Here is a 15,248-nt window from a genome sequence, read left to right as displayed (position 1 = left end):
TTCTTCATTTGTCAAAAAGATAGTCATGTCCCTCCTGTTTCTTGTGGTTGATGAGAAAATTTATGTAAAGGTACTTTCTGGACTATACCAAACAAATGGAATGCAAAGGAGAAGTAGGGTAATGGAAGGAGCTTGGTGTTTGAGTCTCACAGGCTTAGCCCACACTGTGACCTCAAGCAAATGGCTAATGTCTCTCAGCCTCAACCTTTTCATCTGTAAAATGGGAATATCTATACTTGCCTTGCAGGAATGTTAGAAGGATTAGAAGTAACATATGTAGGCCGGGCGCGGTGGCTCAAGCCTGTAATCCCAGCACTTTGGGAGGCCGAGACGGGCGGATCATGAGGTCAGGAGATCGAGACCATCCTGGTTAACACGGTGAAACCCCGTCTCTACTAAAAAATACAAAAAAAAACCTAGCCGGGTGAGGTGGCAGGCGCCTGTAGTCCCAGCTACTCGGGAGGCTGAGGCAGGAGAATGGCGTAAACCCGGCAGGCGGAGCTTGCAGTGAGCTGAGATCCGGCCATTGCACTCCAGCCTGGGTGACAGAGCGAGACTCCGCCTCAAAAAAAAACAAACAAACAAACAAAAAAAACATATGTAAAGCACTGACAAATGGCAAACAATTGTTTAATAGCAATAATTGTTATTATTACACTTAATGTGGAGATATTCACTCTGGGTGATTTAGGATTCTAAACCTGAGGAAGTATTCAGTTTATAAATGTAGAGATTAGCAAAAGGCCCTGCTAGTAACTGATAGTAGCAACTGATAATAGCTACCTTTAAAAAATCCAAGTAATACATGAATATGACTTTTTTAAAAATCTCTGAGTCCAGAAAGGCGTCTGTCTCCTGCTTACCTCCCCACCCTGAGGCAGCCATTTTATTTTTCTGCTTTTACTTCTTTTGGTGGTTACTGCTATCTCTCTAAATCATATTACTCCCATTTCCTTTTTTAAATGAATTTTGTTTTTGTCAGAATGGTACATGCAAATAGTTTGCCTTAGTCTTTTTTAAGGTCAAATATCATAAAAGATTTATAATAAAAACCATCTGTTCCTTGCCCCCTCCCTTTCTTTACCCTTCCTCCTATCCTGCTCCCAAGAGCATACACTTTTGATCCTTTTAGGCGTTTGATCTAGCATTTATCTCTCTATATCTAAATAATATGCTTATTAAGATATCTGGGGTTTTTTTAAATTGTATTACAGAAATTTTCAAACATGTACGAAACTAGAAAGAATAGTATAATTAATCCTCATGTACTACCCATTACCCAGCTTCAAAAATCAACAACCCATGACCAGTCTTGTTTCATCTGTGCTGGTAGCCATTTTTCCCTGCCACTAGATTATTTTGGAGTAAATTCTAGACGTCATTTTATCAGTAATTACCTTAGCTTTTTTTTTTTTTTTTTTTTTTTTTGCAACAGAGTCTCACTCTGTTGCCCAGGCTGGCGTGTAGTGGTGCAATCTTGGCTCACTGCAACCTCCACCTCCCTGGTTCAAGCAATTCTCCTGTCTCAGCCTCCCAAGTAGCTGGGACTACAGGCACACGCTACCACGCCCGGCTAATTTTTTTATTTGTAGGAGAGATGAGGTTTTACCATATTGGGCTGGTCTTGAACTCCTGACCTGAGGTGATCTACCTGCCTTGGCCTCCCAAAGTGTTGGGGTTACAGGCATGAGCTACTGTGCCCAGCCTTTTAAGGGAATAAGGATTCCTTTTAAAATATAACCACACTACTATCCCACATAAAATAATAATCTATTATTATTAGCAGTGACTCCATGTTTTTTTAGTTCCAATCAGATCCAAACAAGGACCTCATATTACCATACTGCTTTTTCTTGACTCATCAGTTTTTTGTTTGTTTTTGAGATAGTCTCGCTCTGTTGCCCAGGCTGGAGTGCAGTGACACCATCTCAGCTCACTGCAACCTCCGCCTCCCAAGGTTCAAGTAGTTCTCCTGCCTCAGCCTCCGAAGTACCTGGGATTACAGGCATGTGCCACCATGCCTGGCTAATTTTTGTATTTTTATTTTTGAGACGGAGTCTGGCTGTCACCCAGGCTGGAGTGCAATGGCATGGTCTCAGCTCACTGCAACCTCTGCATCCTGGGTTCAAATGATGCTCCTGCCTCTGCCCCCTGAGTAGCTGAGATTACAGGCACCTGCTACCATGCCCAGCTAATTTTTGTAATTTTAGTAGAGATGGGGTTTGCCATGTTGGCCAGGCTGGTCTTGAAACTTGAACTCCTGTCATGCAGTTGGTTTTCATCAGACATCCTGTCATGCTTTATTTGACCACTGACAATCACTAATAAAAGACTTCTTTAAGGGGTAGGTCTCAGTTCATCTGTTTGTCCCATACGCCTCTGTCCTGCCTGGGAAGCTGCTGAGTACTAGAAGGGTACTAAGGTACTAAGTGGAAGATCCTTTAGGGCACATGAGCAGGAGCAGCAGTTAGACTGAGGGCCCTTCACATGTTAGCATAAGGTGGCCAGTCTCTTACTAGAAGCCCTAGATCAATCCTAGGCAGTTCATTCAATTTATTTAAAGAGGCCTCCTGTCTTTGGCTATGGTTCTACAAAGCTTTTGGGCCCTCTGTGTGCTTCAGGTATGGGATAGAGGAGCTGGTGGCACAGGACCTTCAGTGGATCCCTTCATTTTTTGGCCCTTCTGAATCTTCTCCACGCCTGCTGTCTTCAGGTCCAGAGCCTCCCTGGGGTCCCACACGTTTCCTTGTCTCTCATTTCCAATGGTGCTTTCTTGTCCTTGTGCTCCAGACTTTAGTTTCTGTCATCATACCTCTCTGATCTGAACTTTTTCTATCTTCTGGAAATTATTTGAAATGAAATCCCTTGTTCTCCAATGATCCTTCTTTCAGCAAGAAGGCCCAATTTGTAGTTCAGAAGACATGGTGCTTTTTACAAAAAGTATGTCATTGTTTTACCATAAACTGGACTAAGTAGAGTGTGTGTGTGTTTAGAAAATATTTATTGAGTTTCCTATTTCATGGCAGGCACTCTTCTAGGCACTTGGGATAGATGTTTTCAGTGAACCAGGGAGACATACTGTTGACCTTGTGGAGTTTACAGTCTGATGGGGAAACACATGGACCATGTACTTATAAATATGTTAAGGGTTATGAGAAGAGACATAGGGGTACCATGAGACCATTACAGCAGGGGGAGCTAACGTGGCTCAGAGAAAAGGGCGCCCTAGGGAAGTGACATTTAATCTGAAATCTGATGGCTGAGTAGGAGTTAACCAAAATAAGAGGGAAGAGCCCTTCAAATTTGTATTTCAAAGTGCAGTAGCAAGTGAGAGTCTCAGACCAACAGAGAGTAGCAAGTGAGCGTCTCAAACCTTCTCCTGTTGGAGCACCAGGCTGTACTACCTCAGGATAGTCCCTTGCCTTCTTTGGATCTGGCATTCCTCACCCCTAAAATGAGGAGACCACATGCTCCTTTCAGCTGCAAAAATCAGTGAGTCCAAGACTGTTTAAAGTTAAGGTCACTGTTGAAGTGAAGGTCCATCTATCCCAAAACAGCTGTAGTTGGAAACTTATCTCAAGCTAGTGGAAAGTGGTTTGAAAAAAGGCAGGGAGGGGACAGTGTGATATCCTGTGAACCTGTCCAGTTTCTAGCCACATAATCACTGGGGTCAGGCTTCTCTTATCCTTCCAGCTCTTCTTCAGAGACACCAAATCAGCAGTCCAAAGGGGACCACAAAGTGGATCCTCAGGACATCGAACCCCGAAGAAAAAGCAGCCATGTGTACTCCAAAACCAAAAAAAATACGTCCAGCAGTGTCTTAGTCATCTTTTGTGGGTTTGGTTCTCCGCCCCTCAAAAATGACTTAAGTTTCTGAATTCAAAACTGTGTGTGTGTGTGTGTGTGTGTGTGTGTGTGTGTGTGTGTGTTTTGATACAGATTATTATTCTGTCACCCAGGCTGGAATGCTGTGGCATGATCTCAGCTCACTGCAACCTCTGCCTCCCAGGTTCAAGCAATTCTCCTGCCTCAGCCTCATGAGCCTTCTGAGTAGCTGGGACTACAGGTGTGCACCACCACACCCAGCTAATTTTTTTGTGTTTTTTAGTAGAGACGGGGTTTCACCATGTTGACCATGCTGGTCTCAAACTCCTGACCTCAAGTAACCTGCCCACCTCTGCCTCCCAAAGTGCTGGGATTACAGGTGTCAGCCACCACACTTGACCAAGAACATTGTTTTAAGTGTAAGTGTGGTTCCTTCTCTGGGGCCTTACACTAGGATTGTGGTGAGATGATGTATTGTTCTCCTTCCTTTTTTCCTGTTCTTCTGTATTTTCTTATCTTTTTATAATAAGCAATTATGATTATAGTTAGAACAAAATCTACTTTTATTCATAAATCTCAATCAATATGCTTCTCAATTAATTGTGTAGAGAAAACATGGACCTTCTAACTGCTTGGCATAGTGAATAAGTGAGTTGGAAATGGTATGGCAGCTGAAACCCGCCTTTGATAGGGTGATGAGCGATTGCACTGTACAGCAGCTATGTGGACTAGAAAGTGGGTAGTGGTGGCCAGCATTTCTTTTTTTTTTTGAGACGGAGTCTCGCTCTGTCGCCCAGGCTGGAGTGCAGTGGCCGGATCTCAGCTCACTGCAAGCTCCGCCTCCCGCGTTTACGCGATTCTCCTGCCTCAGCCTCCCGAGTAGCTGGGACTACAGGCGCCCGCCACCTCGCCCGGCTAGTTTTTTGTATTTTTTAGTAGAGACGGGGTTTCACCGTGTTAGCCAGGGTGGTCTCGATATCCTGAACTCGTGATCCGCCCGTCTCGGCCTCCCAAAGTGCTGGGATTACAGGCTTGAGCCACCGCGCCCGGCCCGCATTTCTTTATTCATATACCCCTTCAACAGATATCCGTCAGTTGCTAGCTGATGTAGTTGGAATGTTTAACGATATTGATGGATATCTGTTGGATGTCATGTTGAAATGGGAACCCCAGTGTTGGAAGTGGGGCCTGGTGGGAGGTGTGTGGGTTATGGGTACGGATCTCATGAATGGCGTGATCTCCTCCCCGTTGTAATGAGTGAGTTCTTGTTCGGTTAGTTCAAGTGAGAACTGGTTATTTTTTAATTTAAAAAAAATTTATTGGCCAGGCGTGGTGGCTCACGCCTGTAATCCCGGAACCTTGGGAGGCCCAGGCGGGTGGATCATGAGGTCAGGAGATCGAGACCATCCTGGTTAACAAAATGAAACCCCATCTCTACTAAACATACAAAAAATTTAGCAGGGCATGGTGGTGGGCGCCTGTAGTCCCAGTTAGTCAGGAGGCTGACTCAGGAGAATGGTGTGAACCAGGGAGGTGGAGCTTGCAGTGAGCCAAGATGGCGCCACTGCACTCCAGCCTGGCAACAGAGCGAGACTCCATCTCAAAAAAAAAAAGCATGGGACTACATGTGTGCACCACCATGCCCAGCTAAATTTTTGTATTTTTAGTAGAGATGGTGTTTCACCATGTTGGCCAGGCTGGTCTCGAACTCCTGACCTCAGGTGATCTGCCTGCCTCGGCCTCCCAAAGTGCTGGGATTACAGGTGTGAGCCACCGTGCCTGGCCCTGGTTGTTTAAAAAGAGCCTGGCACTTCTCCCTCTCACACTTGCTCCCTCTCTTGCTGTGTGACATTCCGGCTCTCCTTTCCCTCTACCATGTCTAAAAGCTTCCTAAGGCCTCACCAGAAGCAGATGCTGGTGCCATGCTTGTTAAACAGTCTGTAGAACCGTGAGCCAAATAAACCTATTTTCTTCATAAATTGTTCGGCCGCAGGCCGGGCGCGTTGGCTCACGCCTGTAATCCCAGCACTTTGGGAGGCCAAGGCGGGCGGATCACAAGGTCAGGAGATCGAGACCACGGTGAAACCCCGTCTCTACTAAAAATACAAAAAATTAGCCGGGCGCGGTGGCGGGCGCCTGTACTCCCAGCTACTCAGGAGGCTGAGGCAGGACAATGGCGTGAACCCGGGAGGCGGAGCTTGCAGTGAGCCAAGATCGCCCCACTGCACTCCAGCCTGGGCGACAGCGCGAGACTCCGTCTCAAAAAAAAAAAAAAGACTCATAAAAAAAAAAATTGTTCGGCGTCAGGTATTCCTTTATAGCAATGCAAAACGGACTAACACTCTGCCCCAACAAATTAATCAATCTGTGTCTGTGATTTTCTCATGTGTCAGGCAGGGATAATAATTATACCTACCTCATAGAGCTCCTTATGGGATTAAATTAGGTAATTTATATAAAGCAGTTAGCATACAACTGGGCACACCTGTAATCACAACACTTTGGGAGGCCAACGCAGGCAGATCACTTGAGATCAGGAGTTCAAAACCAATCTGGGCATATGACGAGACCCCCGTCTCTACAACATAAATAAAATAAACAGAATATTACCTGGTATATGGTAAATATCCAATGTTAGTTTTGGGGTTTGTTTATGGATTTCCTTCTTTTAATAAGTATCTCATGTACAAAATGCTGCTAAATTAGACACAGATCTTTTCCTTAAGAAGTTAGGATTCTGGCAGAGAAAAAAGACCTGCCCCCAAATAAATATGTGTCAACAGAGAAAAGGGTGTGTTTCTTAAGAAACAGAGAGTACTAAGGAAATTCAGAGGAAGGAGAGACCCCTTCTAAACTGGGGGTAGAGGGTGGAATTAAACAGCCAGTTTCCTTCATCCTCAAAGGAGCTGATACTAATGTCTGTGAAAAATAGCCAAGATTCCTGAAGGGAAGCCCTTTAAGAGGCGGTAGTGCAAGGGGGTTGTGGATTCAGGACTGGCCCCACACAGTCCCTAGTTAGAGCGCAGGCTGTGCCCCTTGCTCCTGTGAGCCTTTGAGCAGGTTAGTCTGCTCACCATGCATCTGTTGCTACAGCTGTAAGATGTGAATATTAATAATATCTCCTGTACCTGATTATTGTGAGGATGACATTAAGTGGTGTTTACAGAGTGCTCAGTGCACAGCGTGGCCCCCGCCCACATAAGTGTGTCCAGTATTGTCAGTTAAAGAAGAAATGAATGTGTCAGTGTTGCTTTGGTTCTGTCTTCCGGGATTCTGTCACAGACATAGAATTACTCAGTTCACAAGGGAAGTGATACAAAGTACATGTTGTTGAAGAAAATGATGTTGTTTTTATGAATGGGCTCCTTACTATTATTTTTGTTCAAGTAACAAAACATGATTCAAAGCACCCATCTCAAGAGCCCAGCCTCATTTCCTGACGCCTACTCAGGCTTCTGGAATAAAGGCTCAGCCAAACAATGGCCCCGACCTCCAGTCCCTCCAAACTGAGTGCTGCTGCTGAGAACAGGCCTGACAGCTCTGGGTGGGCTTTTGTTCGTTACTCATCCTGACATTCTGGAGAAATACAGGACCCTCTTTATTTAAAATGACTTTATTTCATTGTCACATCACCATTAGGGCAAAGGATGATGAAACGGTCAGAATTAGACAAGAAGTATTCAAATATTTTTCAATGTATAGTATGTGCCAGGCACATAACCAACACAAGAACCTTGGAGAGTAAGGCTATTCTTCTTCTCATTTTACACTGGGAAACCAAGGCACAGCAAGAAGGTCTAGCGTCCAGAAGGAAGCCCAGATCTCTCCGAGCTGTGAGCGACTGCTCTCTGTGGGTTACCAGAATGGTGGTTTTTTTTGTTTTTTTGTTTTTTTGTTTTTTTTTTTAAGACAGAGTCTCACTCTGTCACCCAAGCTGGAGTGCAGTGGTGCCATCTCGGCTCACTGCAACCTCCGCCTCCCATGTTCAAGCAATTCTTCTGCCTCAGCCTCCCAAGTAGCTGGGACTACAGGCGCACACCACCACACCTGACTAATTTTTTTTGTATTTTAGTAGAAACGGGGTTTCACTGTGTTGCCCAAGCTGCTCTTAAACTCCTGAGCTCAGGCAATCCACCCGCCTGGGCCTCCCAAAGTGCTAGGATTACAGGCGTGAGCCAGCACGCCCAGCCAGGCTGGTGTGGTGTTTATTCCACAGCAGTCCTATGTCACATTGTTGAAAAGCCTTCAGATTGGCAAACTCCCTCCTCATATAGCCTGTTTTCTTGGGTGTTTTTTGATAAGCATCTATGTTTTCTGAGAACTAGTAAAAAGTCTCGTTAAACCATAAACTACCACAGCCTCTTCCCCACTACAGAGAGCCGCTTTCCCAGTAGAGCTCCGGTCCCACGTTCCCATCACCATCGAAGTGGCATTGAAACATATCACATCTGCTCCCTTTGAGAGAGTTAGCCGAAGCCCAGTCTTGCTTCAGGCCACATAGGATTTGGGTAGCAAAGCAAGGAAAGCAGCCTGTCCGACCTCGTGGCCTGCGTGCTTCCTTTCCCAGGCTGGCTGCAGCAACCGTTTTGAGAAATGGCGTTGGCATTGTCGTGTGTGGCATGTGTGCTGACCTAGTTAGGAGTTGAGGCTTCATTTCTAATTCTGTCCCTTTCGTTTTGAGCTGTGTGACCTTGGGCATGTCACCTGACTTCTCTGTATATGTCTTCTTATCCAGGAAGGAGAGGTTGATCATGTAGCCTCATAGCACTTATCTCACTCTCCTAAGGATGCTATGAGAATCAAATGAGATTATGTACAACGAGAGCAAACATTGATTCAATACTTACTATGTACCAAATACTTTCAATTTCCTTACATGTGTTTTTTAATTCTCACAATCCTAAAACAGAGGCACGAGTATCCCACTTGACAGTGAAAAAAACTGAAGTTCAGAGAAATTAAGTCACACAGGACTCAGATCCACATCTGTGGCTCCCAAATGATGTTCCTAACCACTATGCATGTCACCTTGCTTCCCATTGTACACAAAAGTAGAGAGATGTTCTTTGTCTTTCCCATCAAGCATTCTCCAAATGCAAGAAATGATCTCTCGTAACCACTGCTGTTCCATGTTGGTCCCTAAGGACACTTACAGTCTCTTACTTGTTTGTCTTGTCTTGTAGTTTATGCTGCTGCTTTTCATGTCCCTAAGGACTTGTTCAGTGAATTCTTTTGGTTTTACTCCCAAAGAATCTGTTCATCTTCTTCATAAAGGGGGTAAAGGTGCCCAGCTGAGCCTGGCATCTTGGGTAATGGCCTCTGACTTCTCCAGGGTTCTTCCTTCCCTCAAGCATGTAGTTGGGTAGCTTGTAGTAAAATGCTCTGTAATGCATTTGTTGATAAGCTCCCCAGTCACTGATTTTTAGTCATTGAATCTCAGAAGTGGAAAGCACCAAAGCCAGCATTTTGTTGATAGGGAAACTGAGGTCCAGAGAGGGATGTAACTTGCTTGAGGTCATTCATTCAGTTGAAGGCCTGACCAAGACCGGAACCCAGTTCCCCAGGGGACAGACCAGTGCTGTTTCCAAGCCTTCCCCGTGGGCACACATCACCTACCCTACATGAAGGACAAACTCATGTACTGTGCCCAGCATGTACCTAGGAGACTTGGGAGAAATTAAACAACTTGGAAAATTGGACAGGAAGAAGGAGATAGGTGTGGGGTGGGGTGAAGATCTCCACCTTAACTAGTATATTATATACCAAAGAAAGGAATTAAACACACGGGAAAGCAGACAACCCACTAAGAAGCAAAGGAATTTACCCAGGAACCCTGGCTCAGTGAGTGGATAGGAAACCTTTTGTCACTAAAGCTGCAGGGTTGAAAATTGAAGGAAGGATGTTAGGCGAGCGTGGTGGCCTGGGATGCAGTTACAGCCCCCTGGCTCATTGTCCAAAGGAAATGGATCTCTCCCGTGGACAGAGAGGTGGAAACTGAGTGAGTGAGTTGTGTGGTTGACATCATCAGGCTGAGCATTGGATTACAACAAATGGGGACTTACTTGGCCCGAGACATGGGAAACACCCACTAAAACCTCAAAGTGCTTTTCATTTAGGAGACACGGGGAAGAGACAGAGAGCGGGGTAAAGTGAGAATCCTGCCTGCACCACAGGTCTGGACTGCTAACCTTGAATCCTGGTTTCGTAAATTCTGCCTCCGCTTCTGACTGAGGACCGCTGGATTTTGAGGAAACTTTTGCTCTTGTAAGTAGAACTTTACTCTCCTCCCCTGCCCACCACCCCCAGGGAGAAGCAGAGCTTGGAGGCAGAGCTCTCTGGAGAGCTTGCTTTCCAGCCTGTTGGCCACAAAATGTCTATTTTTATATAATGATATATGTGAGCTTGCTCTGAAAATTATGGCCTTGTCTGAAACTGCCTAAGGCTAGTCAGGAGCCTCAAGTCTCACAGATGGGCTCCATTCAGATGCCGTTTCATTTTTACCCAAAGAACTTTGACAGAGTATTCAGAGCTTTAAAAGCAGCTCCTTGTTCCAAATATAGGTGAAGAAATAAATCTTCCCTAAGAAATTGGTGTTTGTAAAACCCTTACTTTTTTTCTGATTACAAAGGTGGTATAATAATTTTTAAACATTCTAGAAAGAAAAGTCTCCGAAAGTGGTGAAAATTCCCCATGATCTTCCCCCTCAGGAATATGATTGTTGTGTTAAATTTCAGTTACAGATACGGTCAGACTTCATGAATTTATCACATGTAAACCCAGTGCTACAGCAGCTGTGGAAAACTCCAAGATGGAAAGGGGTTGGGAATCTTTAACCTTGGGTTTGCGATCTTTTTATTGCTTCCTTTTAAAAATTTGCTGTTTATGCCTAGAATATAAACAGGACATGTAAGCCCTTAGGCGTTTTATTTGTTGGTATCTGTTTTCAGGGTTTGAAACTAAGCAAGCTACTCTGTAGAGAGGAAAACCCAGGTCCCTTACTTGGTGGGTCCCTGAACTGAGGGTTCCTAGGTGGCTTGAGATGGCTTGCAGTGTGTGGGAGCCCACCTCCCCCGTTAGCAGGTTAAGTATATTTGAAAAGTTACAGCTAACAGGGAAAGATTTCAGCTTAAACAAAAAGCTGCCATATATTAGAAGGGTCACCCGAGGAAACTGTCACCTTGGGCAAGTGTTTCACACTCTCTAGGTCTTGTTTCTTCATTTGTACCTAATGAGGGGACAAAACTAGATGATCTCTGTATTTCCAAATTCAGTATGAAACGAACTGTCTATATTTCTTTTCCCTTTGTGTTGGGCCCTTATGGCTTTAGGAGCAAAGTATCCTAGGTTTTTGGTTTCCCAGAGGAGCTAAAACCGGGTGCCTGGAGGACAGTTAAAAGAAGACATAAAACAGGCAACATTAAGTTACTTCTGAGTTTTTATGGGTCTTTTTCAGGTTAGGTGTTCTTGAAGAAAGACAAAGAAAAAGTCTCAGTGGTATGTGTATGTGCACACGCATACACAAGCACGTACACGTGGGGAGAGAGGAAAGAAGGAATTGACATTATTGAGTATCTCTTAAGCACTAGGCCCTATCTTATGCTCAACCCTTTACAGAGCACTAGATGGTCAGTATTATTCCCTCCCGTCACTGACTGAGGGCAACCATCTACTTATAGGCTCTCATATTATCCTGAACCCCTTCATGTTTAACTGAACTGTATTTACATAATTACTGGCGTAACTTCAGTTCCCCATGTCTCCACTAGACCATCTGCACCCTCTCTGCGTGTCTGTCTAGCCCATCACTATGCCCCATTGCCTAGTAGAAAGCCTGGCACGTAGGTACAAAGGAGACACGACGTAATTTAAATGTAAAGCCCACCATCCTAGTTCCTAGTTTGGCAAGAGAGGGAGAAGAAAGGGGAAAATCCCTCTATTTGCCCCTGTTTCATCATTTAGCATAGACCCACCCCCTCCTGCCACAAGGGAAGGATAGCCACAGCCAGAGTGCAAAAAAAAAAAAAAAAAAGCAAAAGACATCAGATCTTTAATTTTGAGTTTCTAAGGTGCCAGGTCTTAACAAATTAAGGGTTTTTTTTTTTTCTTGCTTTCTTTCTCTCTCTCTTTCTTTCTTTCTTTTTTTTTTTTTTAATCTTTAAGCGCATCAGAGACCCTAATCCTCAGGAAGTTGTGGTATTTAGAAACTATTTGTTTGAATTAAGGTTTTAGTTAACAGGAGGGTTGTCTCCCAGGCTGGAGTGCAATGGCACAATCTCGGCTCACTGCAACCTCCGCTTCCCGTTTTTGTTCAAGTGATTCTTCTGCCTCAGCCTCTCGAGTAGCTGGGTTTACAGGCATCTGCCACCACGCCTGGCTAATTTTTGTATTTGTAGTAGAGGTGGGGTCCCTTGGCACTTCTTAAAGCTGCAGTCTTCCCCAGCATTTCATCCCATCGAAGGTGGACTGTTGCTGCCATGGACCCACTCATGGGCATGGGCAGTGGGAAGGCCAGGGCCTCTTCTGCTTCATCCCAGCCCCCCCGGGATCTTGAGATTTGGGGTAGTCAAAAAAGCCACCTTTTTTCCTAAGGTAGTAGTGAGGAGGTGATGTTCCAGAAGGAAGGTACCTAGATTTTGTGGTCCCTGCCAGGAAGTGGAGAGTGGAAATATGGAATGCCTCACACTCCTCAACTAGGCCTTCATGTACCAGATGAGGGTGGCTTTCAGTTCTTGTTTTGTGTGTCAAAGTTGCTCCTGTTATCAGTGTGTGTTTCCTGATCTACCCCACCTCAGTCACTCCCGGCAGTGAGTTTAGGGCATCTTGGGAGTGGAGGTAGGTTGTGGAAAAGACGTGTCCAGAGATCTTATTTGGCTTTTGTATCTTCCTGAAATAAATGTCACGCACAGGGCTGGGCATCTTGGATATGCTGACTTCTGTTAATCTTTACAGCAATGATGTGAGGCAGAGATCATCTCCATTTTATGAGAAAGGCACAGAGAGGTGCAGTGGATTGCCCAGAGTCTCACAGCCGACAGGGGATAGAGCTTGAGTTCCCAATGAGAACTGGCTATCCCCGAAGCCCTTGAATATTTCACCATACTGCAGTGCCTTTTTCATATCACCTCCCTGGATTTCAGTCACTCCATCTGTTAAATGATGATGAGTGAACTTGAGTCAGAAGTCAGAGTAGTGTTTTGGTTTTAATTTGAATGCCTTTAGGCAGATGTGTTCTCCAGTTCATTGCCATTTGTGCATTCCCCTGCCCCATCACTTGTGCCCTCTAGTCTCCTCCCTGGCCCCTGGCCCCTGTGGGAATTTGCAACCCTGCGTCTGGTTGGTGTCCGCCATCTCTTTCAATTTAGACAATCTAGAGTTCGGTGAGAAATTGGAAAGGGATAGCAGGTAAGAGCTCTGCTCTCACCACCTCCTAGCCGGGAGATCCTAGACTGATCACTTCACCTTATAGAACCTACTTCTTTTTCTGGCAAGTGGGGGGTCACAGTCATACTGACCTCAAAGGGGTACCATGTGGATGAAATGAGATAGGGCTCATAATGCACTTACTTGGTACAAAAATACATGCTTAGGATTAGCTGCTCTCAATTTCCAGAAAGAGAATGTCAGCCAGTGTACACAGGCATCTGCCCCCTCAGACATAGGATGACATTTGCATGAGGAACTGGAAGTTATCTTTGAATTCATCATTTTGAAACCCCTGTGATGGACCCTGGAGCTGCCATGTTGGCTCTTCAAACATTATTTCCTGTCACCCAGTCAAGTGCTGCTGAACCTCACATCAGCCAGCCAGTGCTGAGGCCAAAAGCAGAAGTGGGTGCTGTTCTCTTGGGACCAGAGGACCCTGGCCCAGCCACTTAAGGAAGAAGCTGGTAGCATGTGCTGGGTGTGACAGACAAGAAGCTGAACTGGCCCAATTAACTCTGCCAAGTGCTTTCACGAGGGGCCAGAAGGAATTCCTAAGTGGAGACTGAGGTGGAAAATCTAAAGTTCTGGGAAACAGGTTATTAATCATGACCCTAGGCTGAGCTCACTACCTCCTGGAAATCCTTCAGAAATGCCTTAGGAAAACTTGGAGTACTGCTCCTTCAAAGAATGGTTTCTTTGGAAGTTGCCATCGGCACCTATGCTGACTGATTATGAATTGCAGATTAGAACACATAATGCATCCGCTCTTACTGGAGGAAGCCCCTTTTCCTAAAAAGTCTCTTTAATCTTTCAAGAAATTACAGGTTTTAGCTTGGCTCTTCAGAACTGAATAATGGCCCTTCATGGCACTGAAGAAAGTATTTGGTGTATTCTTACTATGTCCCAGGGACCTAGGTCAGTTTTAGTACTGTTTTAGTACTTTATCAGTGTGGCCTTTAACATTCCATAAATGTACGTTGAGAGCCTGTTAGTACTAAGCACTGGGCTAGAGGACCGGGTAAAGACACTCCCTCTGGTCTTGTGGAATTCTCTGTCCATCAAGGGAAGATAGGCAGAGGAGTGAATAATTTTAATGGCATGTGAAAAGTACTGCGAAAGAAATATGCACAAGTGCTCTAAAATGCCAGACACTGGATCAGCATCTTGTGGAGGTCCTGATCTTGCACTGGGTTGATTCCTTCTGCTCTCTCCCTACAGTTCCTGACTCTGGGAGCTTTGCCAGCATTTGCATTAGGAAGCAACTGAGAGCTGCCCCTGCTGAAGCACTCATTTCTGGCACCTTCCTATCCCCTGTGGCTTCAGAGGAAAGAACACTTCCTCACAAAATGTATGGGCCCCACCTGAGAGGGCCCTGAATCTGAAGTCCAAAGTTGTAGTAAGGAAACAGAGGGACGGGTGACTTTTGTAGTCTAAAATCACCACTGATTTTCCATTGGTTTGTTTTTATAACATTTATTGTGGATTTTTTTTTCTGATTGCAAAATTAGAATATGTTTAAGGGAAGAAAAGCTAGATAGTACAGAAAAACACACTTAAAATAAATCATCACTCAGTGATTTCACTTCTCTGTTTTTGAATAAGGGCCTGTCTCCCAATCCCCCCACCCACACCACTGTATTTCAAGTTTAGCTCTAATTTTAATTTCTCCCTGGGCAGAGTCTCATGTTTGTTTGCATATCTCAAAGGTGCTTGTGTTCTGGGCTCCAGTCACTACTATCTGCAATTGGTTAGAGCCTGCGGCCATCATTTGTACTTTCCTGTGCGTGTGCATGGATTCATCTACTGCTGAGAACCCTTTATGTGTTAGGCATCCTGCAAGGTGCTATGGGGAATGTCAGGGTAAATAAGACTCTGAGGTTGGAAAAAGAGACTCAGATAACATGAACACATTGTGAAAATGCCCCAAGATAGGGACAGAGTCCTGTAGAAAGCCTAAGAAATTGGAGGAGCAGTAGCATTTGAGCTGAGCCTTCAATAAA

The 15,248-nt window shown here is 44.9% G+C and overlaps 1 protein-coding gene across 4 annotated transcripts in view; it reads left to right on the top strand.

Moving 5' to 3' along the window:
* The window catches only part of PKIG (cAMP-dependent protein kinase inhibitor gamma), a 91,173-nt gene that overhangs the window by 44,267 nt on the left and 31,658 nt on the right, over nucleotides 1–15,248 (top strand). For 2 of the 4 annotated variants that reach the window (XM_025399315.1, XM_025399317.1), the window contains exon 2: nucleotides 9,942–10,089. The exons of 1 other annotated variant lie outside the window; for it this stretch is intronic. The gene's annotated coding sequence lies outside the window, so the exon portion shown is untranslated. Of the gene's footprint in view, nucleotides 1–9,941; nucleotides 10,090–12,414; nucleotides 12,520–15,248 lie in introns of all 4 variants that reach the window. One more of the 4 variants, XM_025399318.1, reaches the window with a different exon arrangement.

The sequence above is a fragment of the Theropithecus gelada genome, chromosome 10, assembly GCF_003255815.1.
Source record: "Theropithecus gelada isolate Dixy chromosome 10, Tgel_1.0, whole genome shotgun sequence".
Classification (NCBI taxonomy): Eukaryota; Metazoa; Chordata; class Mammalia; order Primates; family Cercopithecidae; genus Theropithecus; species Theropithecus gelada.
Note: the sequence above shows the minus strand (reverse complement) of the source record. Positions and strands in the feature narration are given on the sequence as shown.